The sequence below is a fragment of the Balaenoptera musculus genome, chromosome 11, assembly GCF_009873245.2.
Source record: "Balaenoptera musculus isolate JJ_BM4_2016_0621 chromosome 11, mBalMus1.pri.v3, whole genome shotgun sequence".
Lineage (NCBI taxonomy): Eukaryota > Metazoa > Chordata > Mammalia > Artiodactyla > Balaenopteridae > Balaenoptera > Balaenoptera musculus.
The window spans coordinates 4,952,588-4,969,879 of NC_045795.1; the positions used below are offsets into that span (position 1 = coordinate 4,952,588).

Sequence of the window (17,292 nt, forward strand, 5' to 3'; positions counted from 1 at the left end):
ACAGCTAGAAAATTCTGCATGCATCCCTTCCAGGTAACGCCAGTCTGATCCTCAGTATTTCTTAGGGTCAAAAAAGCCCAAATGGAAGGAAGAAAATCCAGGTCAGCTGTATCAGGAGGAAGCCTGGCCAGAAAACAAGTCCATCAGGACAGAGGGAGTTATTCAATCTTCAAGTCTGAACAAGACCCGAGTTCTTCAAAGGGGACGCAGCCTGGTGCAGAGAGCGGTGGGGTGCGCCGGGGAATCTCAATCACTACAAGAAGGACCACTTCTGAAAGGAAAATAAGGGATTCAAAGAGTTTTTGAGACGGTACACATTTCTCACACAAAACACAAACTTTTACCTAAAAATCTGCTGCTTCTCCAAGTACATTGATAATTAACTGGAAAAGTTGTGTTTGGCCCATTCTCCTTCTGTTGGGGATGTTTTAATAACCTAAAGTTTCTGAACATACTATTCTCTCTATAAATAAAAAAGAAGAAAGTCTATATAAAAGCAAGTAGAAAGTTGTTTTTTTTTTTTAATTTTTTTATTTATTTATGGCTGTGTTGGGTTTTCGTTTCTGTGCGAGGGCTTTCTCTAGTTGTGGCAACTGGGGGCCACTCTTCATCGCGGTGCGCGGGCCTCTCACTATCGCAGCCTCTCCTGTTGCGGAGCACAGGCTCCAGACGCGCAGGCTCAGCAATTATGGCTCACGGGCCCAGTTGCTCTGTGGCATGTGGGATCTTCCCAGACCAGGGCTTGAACCCGTGTCCCCTGCATTGGCAGGCAGATTCTCAACCACTGCGCCACCAGGGAAGCCCAGTAGAAAGTATTTTTATAGAAATAAACTAGATACAGATTCTGGGCTGAACAGTTAACCATTAAGTACACACACACACACACAGCATATACAGTGACCATTGCCATACCAACTAAACGTCTTTAACAATCCACGTCCTGGACGTTTGAACTTTTCCTGCAGAAGCCCAGTGTTTTCGCAAACACCATCCCATTTCTATACACAGCATCCCCCGACTTTCACAGAGGCTGAGACTATCCCCATTTTGTAACTAGAAAGAAGTCAGGTGCCTAAAGGCTAACTGACTTGCCCCAAGTCACAGGGTCATCAGCCAGGACCTACATGCCAGGCAGGCAGGCAGACAGCAGAGCTCACAGGAAACCAGCTATGCCTCGCCAGGCACTAAAATTATATTTCAGTATTTCAACAACCATTTTGGACACGATCTTTCCCCCAAAACCACACTGTAATAGAGCTGTCACTTGTGTCCCAAGAAGGCTCTTTGATGGTGCAGAGTTCAACAGACCTCTTCCTTCATCCAAACTGGTTTGCCCAGCCCTCCCTACTCAACAGGTGAGAGGAGATGAAATCTGGGAACCAGGACCTGCAAACAGAGCCAACTCAAAACAGAGTCGTCACCACCACTGCAAGTTTCCCCAACCTGGGTATTTGACTAATTCCCATTCAGGACATAAGTCAGAGCCTTTACGCTTAGGGTAAATAGCAACCAGCCAGTTAGGACAACCAGCCCTAAGACACTTTCTCAATGTGCCCTAACGCTGACCACTGCCTATAATGCCCTTCAGGGTCGAGTCTCAGTTCTTGACCCCAACTGTCCTGAACTGATGCCAGTCAGGGAATGTGCCTCCTAGCTCTAGGCCTACGCAGACGCACACCCCTGCTCTCCACCCCACTCACCCCCATGCTATCTGCCACTTCTTCCAGGAAGCCTTCCTGATCTCCCTAGGCCATATGTTTCCATAGTACCCTGTCCCACTCCTAGCATAGAATTTCAGGCAGCACCCCACAGGGTAACAACCTGTCCATCTGTCCTCATCCCCGACCTACACCATAAACTCCATGAGAGCAAGGGCTCGTCTGACGTTGCCTTTTACACCCCAGCAAACAGCAGAGTGCCTAGTTGTGAATAAATAACTGAATGAAGGTTTGCAGTCGACAAGCATGCATGGCTTACCGTTAGGGCAGGCATATGCTGCTAGACCCTGAGGATAGAAAAGGTGAAGTTCTGTCTTCTGCCCTCAGGTCAGTTCTGATCTATTACTCCATGATGCTTTCTATCTTTATTTTACAAAAACACAACTACACAATGGGTAACTGGTAGGAAGGGGCCCAGGGAGCCCCAGAGCTGGTTACAACCAGAACAAAGATCTCCTTCCCACTGGTATCAGTGATGTTCCTGAAATGTTGAGACTCAGATCTGCTTTCAATTGCTGCTTCGTGAGAACTAACAGATAGATGAAAATATTCTAGGCCACAGGGTAGCATCATGCCTTGAGGCCAGCCGGATGGCCAACTCCCCAGAACAATGAGATTCCAAATGTTCATCTGAACAGGGACAAAAGTAGAGGGAGGGCTTCCCTGGTGGCGCAGTGGTTGAGACTCTGCCTGCCAATGCAGGGGACACGGGTTCGAGCCCTGGTCTGGGAAGATCCCACATGCCGCGGAGCGGCTGGGCCCGTGAGCCACAATTACTGAGCCTGGGCGTCTGGAGCCTGTGCTCCGCAACAAGAGAGGCCGCGACAGTGAGAGGCCCGCGCACCGCGATGAAGAGTGGCCCCCGCTCGCCGCAACTAGAGAAAGCCCTCGCACACAAACGAAGACCCAGTACAGCCAAAATTAATTAATTAATTAATTAATTTTTTTAAAAAAAGTAAAGGGAGATATGAGAGAGACTCTGTTTTCCTTTCCTTGCGGCTGTCCATTCCAAAAAGAACTGCAAATAACATACAGCCTCCACCCCTACCCCCTACCCCCTCTACCCACCCACCCCACCCCCGGCCAACTGAAAGGGAACAATCCTGACATCCTTGACCCTTCCTGAGCTGTTTCTAAACTAGCCCCCGCTCCACCGCTTTAAACGGAGACTCTAGTCAGTGGTTCTCAAAGTGTGGTCCAGGGACCAGCAGCATCACCGTCACCTGAGAACTTGTTAGAAAGGCAAATTATCCGGCCCCTCCCTGGACACACTGAGCCAGAAACACTGGGGTAGGGCCGGGCCACCTGTGTTTTAACGGGCGCTCCACGTGAGCCTGATACATGCTCAAATTTGAGAACCACTGCCTAGTTCTCTATCTTCAGGGCGCTGACCGCTTGCAGAGTTCTCTTGTTTATTTACTTGCACGCCTAATTTATTTATTGTCCTCTCTCACTGGAATGAACACTGCATGACAACTGGGAACTTGCCGGTCTTGCTCAGGGCTCTGCATCTTCTGTGGTTTAGAACAGGCTGTCACATCGTGGTGCTCGGCAAATATTTGTCGAGCAAACAAACAAATCTTCCTCTTTTTGCTTGTTTTCCCCCAGTTTCCCCGGAGCTGGCCATGAACAGTCCCGAAAGGAGTTAAGCCACCCTCGTGAGTCATCTGGCCAAGCCTGGTTATCTGTGGGTGGGTGATAAGCCTCCAAGGACAGGAGCTGTGACACGACACGGCCGCACTTCATCAACCCTTTTGCCCAAATCCCCAGGACTGCAGTACTGGCTCACAACTGTCAGAATTCACTTTTCCAAATGTCAGAGGCCTGATGATTTCCCGTAATCTAGACATCTCAGGCCCACCAGTGTGTGCAGGACCGCTTAGGAAAGCCCCTCCACGGGAGAATCAACCCTGTGCAGCTCCTGCAGCACTTGTGGCGAGCGGGTACAGCCCGGCACAGCACCCCCTGCGCGGCGCTCCCACCTCTGTTTACACAGCCACCCTCCCCTCTCACACCACCCAGGGAAGGGAAACCAGCCACCCGTTACCGTGCTGAAAATCCCATCTACAAGTTTCATGGCAGAATTGTTGAGAAGTTCCCCTATCAGGTCAAAGTGGCAGGAAAGCCACATCTTGGGGGAAGAGGCAAGGGAAACAGTCATTCATAAAAAGAAAGATAATAGCTGCTACCTACCCTGTGCTGTACTATTATACATACTGTGAAGTTGGTTTTCCTCATCGGAGGCTCAGAAAAGAGCCCTCCCAAGGCCATCAACCATGGACCTTGACCTCTAACCCAGCTCTGACCCCAAAGCCCTTCTTAACCTCTGAAAAATCACAAACACACTGTGACCCTCGGGTCCCTCCCTAACATGGGCCAAGCCAGAGGCAGCGTTTCACTTAAATACCTGGGCAGCAGGGAAAGAGAAAACGAATTTCAGGAGGGATAAGCTGGACCGTTTGAAGGGCCCTGGTTAAGGGCACTCCGGGCTTCCGGGTTCTTCCCACCCGCCCTCCCTGGGATGCCACGCCCCCTCCCTGGGTTTGCCTTGGGCCTGCCTGGACGGTTAATATTAACCCCAGGGGATGAGCACCCTTGTGGGTTCGCCGGGCCTCCAAGGGCGGGCGGACGCTGACTCACTGCCTCTGTGGCAACCACGTGTCTCCACAGCTCCCGGCGGGCCGGCGGGCTCCTGCGCTGAGCCGAGGGGGCCCCTTCACCGGGGCGAGGAAGGGGAAACGCGGCTGGTTTTGTGTCTCCATCAGAGGGCGAAGGGAACAAGAAGGAAGTTCCCAGAAGCTTAGCCCAAAGCATCCCTTGATCGGCTCCCCGCGGCCGGCCCCCTCTGCCTTCTGCATCTCCAAAGGTTTATCCACTTTCCCCCAATCGTGCCAGCTCCCACGCGAGGGAGGGTGGGGCTGTGGAAGGACGATTTGTAAAAAGCTCGCTGGCACAAACAAGAAAGGGTTAAAGGCCCCTTAGCCCCTCCACGTGGCTCCTGCGGGTTCCAGAAGCCAAGATCCAGTCTCCACTTCTCTGCCCTGCCCCCATCCTCAGTCCAGGTCCTCCCTGCCCGGAAGACAGGAGCCCGAGGCTGGCTTCACCCCAAGCGCCTCAGCAAATCTCTGAGCCAGGATGGAGAAGCTGGGCATGGGGCACCTTTCTTTCTGTCCGCATGTGCCTCCCACCAAAAATCGAATTAAGTAAACGGAAAAAGCTACGTGCACTTGAGGTTATGGAGACTGACAGCTTTATAAACTTGGCACACACATGGAAATAACAGGAGAGCGCGTAGGACCTACAGATTTTAAATTACAGTATTCTGAATGGAAGCGCTCACGCCCAGAGGAAGTTTGCCCTCCTGCTTCTCCAGATGCCTTTAAACCCCAAAATATCATGGCCGGGTTGAGACAGCTTTGGGGACGCTGGGAAGAATACACCCACCCTCTCCGCTCTGATGCCTCCACCCCAAGGAGGTTTGAAACCTCAGTACGTTCCAAGAAAGCCACTCTCCCCCCGGCTGGGCTGTTGGTAGTGCGGAGTGGCGTGTGGCAGAGGTAAGGGGAGGGAGGAGGGCCCGGCACGCAGATAGAGCTAACCCAGCCCCGGCGCAGCCCTGAAACAGAGGCCTGGGCTCGGGAGGCTGGAAGTCCCGCTCTTTCTGTCGCGCTGAAACACGCCGGGGTGCTGCATGCTTGTGGGTGCAGCTTGCTCCCGCCTTCTGAGCAGAGGAGGGCCCTTCACCGGGGCGAAGAAGGGGAAACGCGGCTGGTTTTGTGTCTCCATCACAGGGCGAAGGGAGCAAGAAGCAAAGTCAGCCAGGGCCCAGCGCCCGGGTAAAAACTGAGGAGCGCAGACTCAGAACACGTGGACAGATTGGAAGGGGAGGTAAAAGGTGTGACCAGCCTAGGCAACGCTGCAGCTCCTCCGGCGCCCGGGAAAGCCTTGAGGACGGAAGCCTCGCTCCCTCTGGACCACATTCGCCTCTTCAGGGAGCCCCCGCTTCCCGCTGCGTCTCACGCGGCCCGCGGGGGGCTGACACCCCTCCCCAGCCTGCAGGTCGGAGCACGGGGCTGACGCCGGTTCCACAGTCGGGTGAGCTGCACGGGGACCTGGGTCCTGTCCCTCCTGCCGTGACCCCAGTTGCAACAGTGGGTTAAAGTTCAGAAGCAGCCCGGTGAACACATCCACGGTGATAAGCCGCACCTTTGCTGGCAGATAAGCCCAGCAGGAGAGAAAACACTGGACAGCACCTCCGAGCTGTCCCTCCAGCTGGCCTCACTACGGAAGGCCTCGGACCAGACTTTCTGGTGCTGACAACCAACTACAGCAGGATTAACGGAATTTTAATATTTTTTCCAAAATAAACAATGAGTCCAGTGCTTTATTTTTCAACACGCTGCTTAAACATCCAGCTTGTTTTTTTTTTCACTGACGTATAGTTGATTTACAATGTTGTGTTAATTACTGCTGTACAGCGAAGTGATTCAGTTACATATATATATATGTATATATATATATATATATATATATATATATATATATATACACATTCTTTTTTTTATATTCTTTTCCATTATGGTTTATCACAGGATATTGAATATAGTTCTCTGTGCTAGACAGGAGGACCTTGATGTTTATCCATTTCCAGCTTATTTTTATTTGTTTGGTTTTTATTCAATTTATTTAAACAACAACCCCCCAAAAAAGTGTTCACCCATTCCTTATTTTTAGTAAAATAGACCACAAGTCCGCCAAGCGGTGTTTTCAGAGATAAGGCCACGGAGGTTCTCCTTTCAGGCTGCTCATGGCATCAGGCTTAGGGGTCACCACACAGACCCACGGAATGTTGGTTCAGTGAGTCAGCCCCGAGCCCCAGGTGCTGACAGGAAGGACATGGGTGTCAGGCTCTTCTGAGGGGACCTGAACTTTGTCCTCTAGTCAAAATGTTCACCTGGGCCCAGAATTTTCAACTCAGCATCCCACAGCCCTCAGAGGGGACCTGAACTTTGTCCTCTAGTCAAAATGTTCACCTGGGCCCAGAATCTTCAACTCAGCATCCCACAGCCCTCAGAGGGGGAGCTGTTACTGGGTTTAACTGATTTAGAGAAAGTGGGGAGAGATACAAAAATGGAGTCCCAGGGGCTTCCCTGGTGACGCAGTGGTTGAGAGTCTGCCTGCCAATGCAGGGCACACGGGTTTGAGCCCTGGTCTGGGAAGATCCCACATGCCGCGGAGCAACTGGGCCCGTGAGCCACAACTACTGAGCCTGCACGTCTGGAGCCTGTGCTTCGCAACAAGAGAGGCCGCGATAGTGCGAGGCCCACGCACCGCGATGAAGAGTGGCCCCCACTTGCCGCAACTAGAGAAAGCCCTTGCACAGAAACGAAGACCCAACGCAGCCATAAATAAATAAATAAAAATTAAAAAAAAAAAAATGGAGTCCCAGCCTTAACGAGCTTACAGAGGAGTTATACAGAAAAGTTAACAGAAATACAGAGTGGTCTGACCCAAAAGGTCTGCAGAATTGCCATTGTTTAGGTGGAACACGTGTGGGTTAGACTTTAAAAGAAGGGAATAGTTAGGAGAAAATCCCAGTGGCCTGTGGGTCTGGAAAGGGAGCATGGGAGACAGGACTTGACAGCAGGATTCCATAGTAATGGAAAACAGCTGCTGTTCTCTGATCCATCCACCCTCCTCATGCTTTCTCTTTCCACACACCCCCCTGGGCAATCTTACCCTCAGCTTCCACTACCGACACTCACAAATCTTTCTCTTCAGCCCAGCCCTTTTCCCTCAACTCCAGATTCCAGGGGTCTGTGAGGGGACCTCCCCGCTGTCCTGACGAGTGACTCTCACTCACCATCTTTGTCTTCCCTTCCTACCTGCTCTGGCTCTTCTCCGCCTCCCAGCTCTGTGCACCTGCCCAGGGAGACGTCCAAGCCAGACAATCGAGGCTCACCTGCGACTGTGCCTTCCCCTCCGGGGCCGCCACCCCAGCCTGGCCAATTATACCTTCTGATGCGCTCACAAGCCAGCCCCGCCTCCCCTCCCCCAGGGACACTGTGTCTTTGTTTCAGGCCCTCATTATTTCTGTTGCCTTCTACCTGGTCTCCCAGACTCTAGTCTTGGTGCCTCTGATGTTTCCTAGCGGGTGGTCTTCCACTGGACCCTCCTGGCCGGCTCCCCCTGAGGCCACGTGAAGCCCTCTCTCCAAAGCATGGCCAGAAACAAAGAGCCCTGGGCTTTCCCGAAGCACCTACCTTTTCTGTGCAGCTTTTTGAAGTGATGATTTTTAAAGCTTAGCGCGTACTTAACGAGACTAATTCATGACAATGGGAAGCTGCCAGGCGGTGCATATTGCTAATGGCACCCATCAGTAGGCCACCCAGAACGGCTTAGTTGGTTGTGTGGCGCTGTTCCCTGTTGCCTGCCCTGCACCTTGGTGGTTAGTTTGCACTCTTCATGAGGGACGGTCAAGACCTGGCCCATTTACCTTCCAGTCTCCAGATGTACTGAGCTCCACCCGGTTTTGAACCACCTGAGGGTGTCCTACTGGGCGGGGCCCTCTCCAAGCTTGGGCATGGAAGGCCCTTTTCCTCTCTCATTTCCCTGGGGACTCAGTGATTCTCAACCAGGGGCAATTTTGTCCCCCAGCAGACATCTGTCTACATCTGGAAGCATCTTTATTACTATAACCTGGAGAGGAGTGTTGCTACCCTGTCATCTAGGCCAGCGATCCCCAACCTTTTTGGCACCAGGGACCGGTTTCGTGGAAGACAGTTTTTCCACGGACTGGGGATGAGGGGCGTGGTTCAGGCAGTAATTCGAGCGATGGGGAGCAGCTGATGAAGCTTTGCTCGCTTGCCCGCCGCTCACCTCCTGCTGTGCGGCCCGGTTCCTAACAGCCCGCGGACCAGTACTGGTCCATGGCCCAGGAGCTGGGGACCCCTGCTCTAGTGGGCAGAGGCCAAGGATCTGCTCCACATCCTACAAAGCACAGCACAGTCCCCGCGACGAAGAATGGTCTGGTCCAAAATGCCAACAGGTCCAAGAATGAGAAACCTTGTCTAGATCCAGCTCAACCCTCACTCACTCTGCTCCCTCAAAGCCCTCCTTTTCTCTATGAAACAGAGAGAAGCGGCCTTTCCACATCAGGTCCAAACGTCTACAGTAGCAATTATCACCGTTTACCCCTCCGTGTCTTCCCCAAGCTTCTTGAGGGCAAGGAATTTGTCTTCTTCTTCTCCTTATGCCACTGGAACAAGGTACATAGTAAGGTCTCAGGGACTGACATGCAAAGAGAAAGGAGAAAGTGAGTCTGATCCTAGCCAGAAAGCATTATTGCATTGAGAATAATGCCGCCACCCCACCACCCGCCAAGATTCACATCATCTCTTATTTACGCTTCCATTGGTGGCATTTCACATATAAAGAGCGCAATGTGCTCAGTATCGCAGAGACCATAGATTTTTACATGGATTGTTTTTTGCTTCAGCTTACACAATAAAAATTGCTGCTGAGCCAGCACGTCAAGGTCAAAAGAGTATTTCAAATACCAACAATTGCTCTTAACCAATCAACAACAAAAAAAATCTACCCACTCTCAGAACATGTTCTGCCTTTGCGAAAAGTGAGGAAATAGAGGAAGGAACATCAGCCAGAAGAGCAAATTCTTGGAGAAATTGTAAAAAAGAAAGAGCCCTCAGAACCCCAGCAGTTATTACCCTCCCTCTTGGCCACAAAAGCAGTGAAAACTTAAGTATAAAACGTGTGGAAAGAAAAAGGCAAAACCTCCCCAAAAGCAAAGCTTCCTCCACGCAGCTCACTTACTCACCCAGATTCCAGAAGGCTAATGAAAGCCAGTGGTAGAAAAGCAAATATGTGAAAAAGTGAGGAAAACATTTTTAATCTCTGCTTTGGTCCCACCCAGCTCAACCAAGTGGCTCCCTGACACCTCCCAAAAGATGCTCAAGATGCAGGTACCCGGACACCCTCACGACAGACCTGTCCTGCCAGAACACTCTTTATCCAGGAGCCTGACAACCACCCAGCCAGCCAGAGAAATAAGACCCACAGTGAGGAAGAAGAGACATTAAGACCAAAAGAAGAAGTCAACGTAGGAAAAAGAGATACAGATTCAACACCAAAGAAGCTAGTACAGATCATGAACCTCCCCCTTTGCCACACGTGGATTTCCTGTTCTGTTTGCAAAGGGATCAGGAGGTCCATGCCAAAGCCATGTGTGTTGAGAACCTCAAGGTCACTGCTGACCCCCAGCAGCCCACGCGGGAGCCAGATAGAAGGGCCACAAGTGGGACCACCTGCTCTCCCCCTCACCACCCCCGAGGAATGCAGCTCTATCGCAGGACTCTGCCCAGGTGCTGAGGCCACAAGTATGTCCCTTGAGTTTATTTATTAGAAGAGAAGGTCACCTTCAATAGAGCGTGAGGCATTTGCTTTGTCCTTGATCAAATATTCCTATGTATTAAACCTCCCAACCCAAGGCTATTGCCCTTCCCATCTGATTGGATGGGAAAACATGACGAAAATACACCTTTATATGGCACATCATGGCTCATGAGCCATTGTGCTTTGTAGAATGTGTTTCTGTCATTTACTTATAGCTTTAACTGATCATCGGAAGGTGCCCCGTAAATCACTACACCCATTACAAAGATGCCCGCCATTGCTGGTAAGAGTGTAAAATGGTGCAGCCACTGTGGAAAACAGATTGGCAGTTCCTCAAAAAGTTAAACACAGAATTACCATACGATCCAGCAATTCCACTTCTGGGTATGTGCCCAAAGCAGTCAGCTATCAATGAGAGCTATGGTTTTAACGGTCTGGGCGGGGAGGACCAGGGCCATTAAGGGTTTGGTGGGTTGGTCTCAATGGGAAGAGCACTCTCAGGCAGGCACCACTTTTCCTTTCTTATTTTTTTTATTTTGGCAAAATATGCATACGTAAAATTTACCATTTTAACCATTTTTAAGCATCTGTTTCAGTGGCTTTAGATACATTCACATTGTTGTGCTACCATCACCACCATGTGTCCCCAGAGCTTTTGCATCTTCCCCAACTGACCCATTAAATATTAACTCCCCGTCCCCTTCCCCTTACTTCCTGGCAACCACCATTCTACTTTCCATCTCTATGAATCTGACTATTCTAGCTACTTCACAGGACTGCAAAAAGGGCAGTATTTGTCCTTTTGTATCTGTCTTATTTCACAGAGCATAATGTCTTTAAGGTTCAGCCATGGTGTAGCGTGTGTCAGAATTTCCTTCCTTTTTCAGGCCAAATGATTTTCCATTGAATGTATAGACCACATTTGGTGTATCCATTCATCTGTGGATGGACACTTGGGTTGTTTCCACCTTTTGGCCACTGTGAATAATGCTGCTGTGAATGTTGGTGTACAAATATCTATTTGAATATATTTCATAAAGGAAAGAGAAAAGACCAGAAGAGGCCTTATTTTTCATCAATGAGTTAGTAACCCCAAGAGGGTCAATATAAGCCAAAGTGCTTGAGTAGCTGGCCCACATTACTGATGGGACAAAGGTGATGCTTTCTTTCTGTACTCCAAGGCTCTCCTGGGTGAAGGTAGGAGATGGTCCCTCTGATCTCCAACTGTCTACAGTTCTTACTATAATTAAGAGGGAGACGCAGGTGTTGTTGTTGGGTGGGAGAGGATAGGAGTTAGTAGGGAACAAACAGGCAGAGAGGAAAGGCAGAAAAACTCACATAAACCACTGGGAACAGCAAACCAGAGTGTAGCAATTGTGTCCGTGACTTACCAGTCCAAGACGTCAGGGTTGCAGGCAGGAAGGAGGGAATTCGTGTTTCTGAAAATTCTTTCCACCAAACTGTAGACTCTTATCTTAAACCAGCATTGCACACCATTTATCACAACTGCAAAAAAAAAAAAAAAAAATTATATCAGTCCCAGAAACTCTAATAACATGCAGGAGGATGGAGAAGGGGGGATTTAGGGTAAAAAGCTTAAGGAGTTTCTTCTAAAGAATAGCAATTGTTCTGCACTTTTAGCTGCTCTGTTTATGGTCAGACATTTCCACCAGCTTCATAGATGGCAAAGCACCAGGAAGACAAGACGCAAACTCACTCTTAACACTTCATGATGCAAAAAATGTAGGCACTTAAATAAAACAGATTTCTACACGCTACTTGATAGTATCTTATTACCCTTTCAACAAAAAATAAAATTAAAAAGATATACAGGAAAACATTCTGTAGGATTTAAATGGCTGTGTAAACATTGGTTTTCTTCTGTGCCAGTCAGCTTGGACTGCCATTACAAAAGACCACAGACTGGGGGGCTTAAACAACAGATGTTTATAGTCTCACAGTTCCGGAAGGCCAAGTCAAGATGCCAGCAGGGTTAGTTTCTAGTGAGGCCGGCCTTCCTGGCTTGCAGACTCCACCTTCTTGCTCTGTCCTCACACAGAGGGGAAGAGAGAGCTCTGGGGTCTCCTTCTCTTCTTACAAGGACACTAGTCCTATCATATTAGGGTCCCACCTTTACAACCTCATTTAACCTTAGTTACTTCCTTAAAGGTCCCATCTCCAAATACAGCCCTATTGGGGGTTCGGGCTTCAACATACGAATGGGGGGGGGGGGAACACAGTTCAGACCATACTGATTTGCTACCCTGTTTGCATAGAAGTCTACCGTTTTCAAAGCACTTTCACGTACATTCTCATTTTTAATCCTCCCAACAAATCTGGAGATAGACTAGGTAGGCGTTACCCCATTGTACAGAGGAGGAACCTGAGGGTTGGGCATTTCATAACTCACCCAGGGACACAAAACTGACAAGTGGCGGCGCTAGGATTCAAATCCAGGTCTGTGGGACTCTGGGGTCCTTAACAAAAATAAATAATTTCACTGGTTCAGTTGAAAGAATATATATATTTAGTGCTTGCTATGACAGTTCGTGGGGGAAGTCCAAAAAACGAGAGGTCCCGCATAGGGTAAAAAGCATGTGATCTTGGGAGTCAGATACATGCCTGTGTGTGCACATGTGTCTAGGGCGTGCCTCAGTTCCCGGGCACTCATCTTCATCCCTTCTGGACCTGGTTTAGGTAACCCCTTGTCCCCCAGAGCCTTGTAGCCCACGAAGAACTTGCCCTCCTCTGGGATGTTGGTTTTCATCACTCTTTGGAAAACAAATCCCTTTATGCCTGGAAAGTAATTCCACACCCTGTTTCCCCAGCCTGAGCCACTCCCGCCTGTATACAAGTCCAATTTAGCCCTGCAGCTAACCCTACTACAGCAGTTTCAGATTTGTTTTTTAAAGTTTTCCCTGAATCTCAGATATCTGCTGAGAAAGAATTATTTCACTGATAACATCTTACGTCTCAGTGACATTTCAATGTCCTCCTCCCAAGGATGAAAAAGCAAGAAACAAAATGCTATGAATCTCCTCGTCCATGCGTCGGATGCCACGTTCTCCATCATCCAGGGTGCACACGTGTGCAGGAGAAGTGCTAAGAGAGTTCCTTGTCTTGGTTTTTGATTTCTTCTAAGAGATTTTCCAGAATAAAGAGTTCCTGCTAGCTGGTACTTCCTGAGTATGGGGAGGTGGAGAAAATGTCCCTCCTATAGTGCAGTAGTGTGTGGTATACATTCTAGAAACAAAGGGCTGAAGCCTTAGTTATCTGACAATGTGTTAAATTCCAGATGTGAACCCGTGAACACCTGGGCTCTCCAGGGAGGTAAGCTCTGTGTGCTTGGCCTCAATCCAGCCTATACCAAATCCTGAAGCATTGAAAAAACAGACACGCAGCTAGCTAATACCAGAGGTGGGCATGCTCTATAAAGGCTGGACTCTAAAAGTTATTCTCCTTTGGGTTGATAAACACACATTGAGATTTACAATATCATTGCTTCATCAGGTAAACTAAATAGAAGAATCACTTCTGATTAAAACAAATTGTGTTTTCAAAGTTGTTTTTCAGTTTTAGGTGAACCAACCACCCTGGTGTGCCTGTAGCCATGAGGTCTCCCAGGATGCAGGACTTTCCATGTTTAAACTGAGACCGTCCTGGGCAAACCACATAATTGATCACCCTATTAGACTTCGTGGAATGGGAACTCATTGTGGACGGCATGACCTTTGAGGTGGGAGATTTCTTTCTGCTTATTTCATTTTTCTGTACTCTTTCCTGCATTTGTCCTACGCAGGGACACTCTGACTAGCTTCACAGTTCTGCTGTAGGAGGGAAACAGAATGCCCGTGTGTGGCGTCAATACTTGGCTGTGTTACGAGTGGTAGCCGGCAGGTGTGATGCACAAGGATGCTGTCGGCTGCCCCCGTGTTCATGCCCAGCACCTATGTAGTTTCACTTTGAAAGATGTCTATGCTGAGAGGGGTGTCATATGATGAGTCATGAGGGCAAAGCTGAGGTCAGGGTCTGGGACACAAAGTTGGGCTCAGAGACACACAGACAAGTTTCAACACTGCCATAGGAGATTGGGGTCGATGCTGAGAATCCTAAGCAAGACGGTCCTAAGCAGTGCACGGGCCAGGGGGAGGGGGGGGCATACGGATGGGGCCATAGACAGAGATGCAAGCCAGGCAGCAGCGGGCACAGAACCCCCGCAGTCAAGAGTAGAGAGGAATGCGGAGCTCAGAGACCTGAACTGCACCAGAAGGTACAATCCAGGAGCGATTCCAACCACCCGGAACATCGCTGAGAAACTAGAAACGTGAAGGAAAAAGACCTCAGAGGAACCAAAATCAAATGAAACACCTGGGCTCTCCAGGGCGGTAAGCCCTGAAAGAGCCAGTCGCAAGACCATCCTCAGAGCATGATTCTAAGTTGTTTGGTTATCTGAGTTCCATTGCAACACAGAAGCCAAAAACCAGCAAGAGGCACCATGTGAGAGGGCAGAAGAACTAGTGAAATTGGACATAGGACAACTGGGTGGTTCGGGGATAAATTTCAATGCAGAAGGAGTAACTCAGTTTCTGCTTTTATGGGAGCAGTGGGGAGAGAGAGACAACGGGGAGTGTTGGGGAGAAGGAGGTCATATAAAACACGTTCAGTATTAGCACAGTCAATGTCATAGCCAAGGTGCCGTGGTCAGGAAGAGAAGTATCAGCTCTCCCTCGTGAGCTCAGAGAAGCCGGCAGAGTCAGGGAGGAAGGGAAGACCTTATGCAGCAGCTCCTTCCGCCTCCCCCTCCCCAGAGACACTCAGCCTCTGGAAGCAAGAAACACCCCTGGTCACATGGCAGAGCTGCCCAGCCTCCCTCTTGAGGTCTAGGAAGCTGGCCGCCCTAGAAAGGGACATGGGCCTTCCATGCGTGCAAGTATTCACGCTGGAGGACAAGATCAGCTGCATAGTTTCTAGGATCCACAAAATGAAAAGGCAGGGCCTCCTGTTTAAAAAAATCATTAAGAATTTCAAGACGGTCGTAATAGAGCATCAAACCAAGCACAGGGCTGTTCTAAGCTTGGGGACCAGCACAAAGGCACAGATTGCACGTCCATGAGTTGGGACCGTTTCGTCTCTCTGAATTGTAAAACTCTCCTCCGTAAAGTGAAGATGATGGTACTTACTTCGTGATGTTCCTGGGAGGATGAAATGATAAACAAGTGAGTGATGAGCCTCACCCACAGAAGAGCTCGGCGTCTGCTAGGGTTTTTCCTGCCGCTGCTCACCTCCTTTTGCTCTCAGAATCCACAGTGGTTGCCACACAGCAAGCTCCACCTCAGTCAACCAACCTGTCCTTAGAAAAAGTCAGGGGTAGGGACTTCCCTGGTGGCGCAGTGGTTAAGAATCCGCCTGCCAATGCAGGGGACACGGGTTCCAGCCCTGGGCCAGGAAGATCCCACATGCTGCGGAGCAACTGAGCCCGTGCGCCACAACTACTGAGCCTGCGCTCTAGAGCCCACGTGCCACAACTACTGAGCCTGCAAGCCACAACTACTGAAGCCCACACGCCTAGAGCCCGTGCTCTGCAACAAGAGAAGCCACCGCAATGAGAATTCTGCACACTGCAAAGAAGAGTAGCCCCCGCTCTACGCAACTAGAGAAAGCCCGCACACAGCAACGAAGACCCAACGCCGCCAAAAATAAATAAATACATTAAAAAAAAAAAAAAAAGCCAGGGGTAGTCCTGGTTTGTCTGGTAAAAAAAAAGGTTTCAGACTAGGCACTCATTAAATGACATGCTTCAGACACTCTTAGCAAATATAGCAGCAAAAACAGGAAACAAGGCAATGTTAAAGGAAGCTTCCCTCCCCTAGAAGTCAACTTCCATGTGTCATGTTTGCCCACACTCTATTGCCTGCACTCATATGTCGTGCTATAAATAACATATTCTACCAGGAACCCTTGGCTGGTACAGAAATGAAGAGTCTGAAAAGATTAGACAGATGTTGTATGTCGCAAATTTGTCGACTTTGTCTGCTGCGTGCTTATTTAATCCTTATGCAACTAGGGCCATTGTGATGAAAGAATTAAAGAAACCTGTGTGCTTTTTTTCCCTTTCTTTAAAAAAAAAAAATGTTTACCACGTAGAAGCTTTACATATTCTTTTTAACATTTGGTATAACTGGAACCAATTTTTGCATGTGATGAAGCAGGGGTCTAAATTACTTATTTTCCATAAAGATACCCTGCAGACCCAGCACCATGTTTTAAAAAGACAGTCCTTTTCCCCTGCACTGCAGGAGTCCTGTTTTTTTAAATTTGAGTATCATTTGAATCCTGGTTTTGATGTGCTAATTACTTTTCTCTTATATTATCTTCTAGGAGCTTTACAGTTTTTTCTTTCACATTTAGATCTATGATCCATTTTGAGTTAATTTGGGGGAAAGGTTAGGACCTGTGTCTAGTTTCTTTTTTTTTTTTTTTTTTTTTGGTATATGGGTGTCCAATTGTTTCAGCACCCTTTGTTGAAACTAATTTATTTTTTAATATATGTTACCATTTTTTGTAATATATTTTTGTAATATATTATGAAAATAAGAAATGCTTAATCTGCATCAAACCACCTAAAATCATCTTATATATATTCCATGCTTTAGGAAACCCCACAGTGGGATGTTGAGCTCACAGCAGTGGATAACGGAAGGTTTTCTGTAGAAGTTTTCTCAAAAGTCTTTAAGAATTTATTATATAAGAAGTTTGTACTTGTTTCAGAAACAATAGAAAATACAGATAAATATAAAGAAGTAAATAAAAGTCATCTGTAATCCTCCTCCCGAGAGGTAAGCACTACCACCATGTTGGTGTGTTGTTTTCCAGCCGCTTCCCCCGTACACACATATATATTGCATCTTATAAAAGGGAGGTAATGAAATAATACTGTTTTGTGTTCTTACATTTTACTTAATATGTTCTTAACAGGGACTTCCCTGATGGTCCAGTGGTTAAGAATCTGCCTTACAATGCAAGGGATGCGGAAGGAAGGAAGGAAGGAGGGAGGAAGGAAAGAAAAAAGAAAAAGATAAAGCAAAGCCAAATTACCATGGACAACATCGACAACAAAACTAGATGACATTTTCCCCACAAACACCAAAATACAAGGTCACCA

At 48.5% G+C, this 17,292-nt stretch overlaps 1 long non-coding RNA gene across 1 annotated transcript; it reads right to left on the reverse strand.

The window, feature by feature from the left end:
• Positions 1 to 11,201: 11,201 nt before the first annotated feature.
• On the reverse strand, positions 11,202 to 15,555 carry LOC118903094. The gene is made up of 3 exons (XR_005021714.1): positions 15,311 to 15,555; positions 11,522 to 11,636; positions 11,202 to 11,370 (listed from the first exon to the last, which is right to left on the reverse strand). It is a non-coding gene; the product is annotated as an uncharacterized LOC118903094 (long non-coding RNA).
• Between the last annotated feature and the right edge of the window lie 1,737 nt (positions 15,556 to 17,292).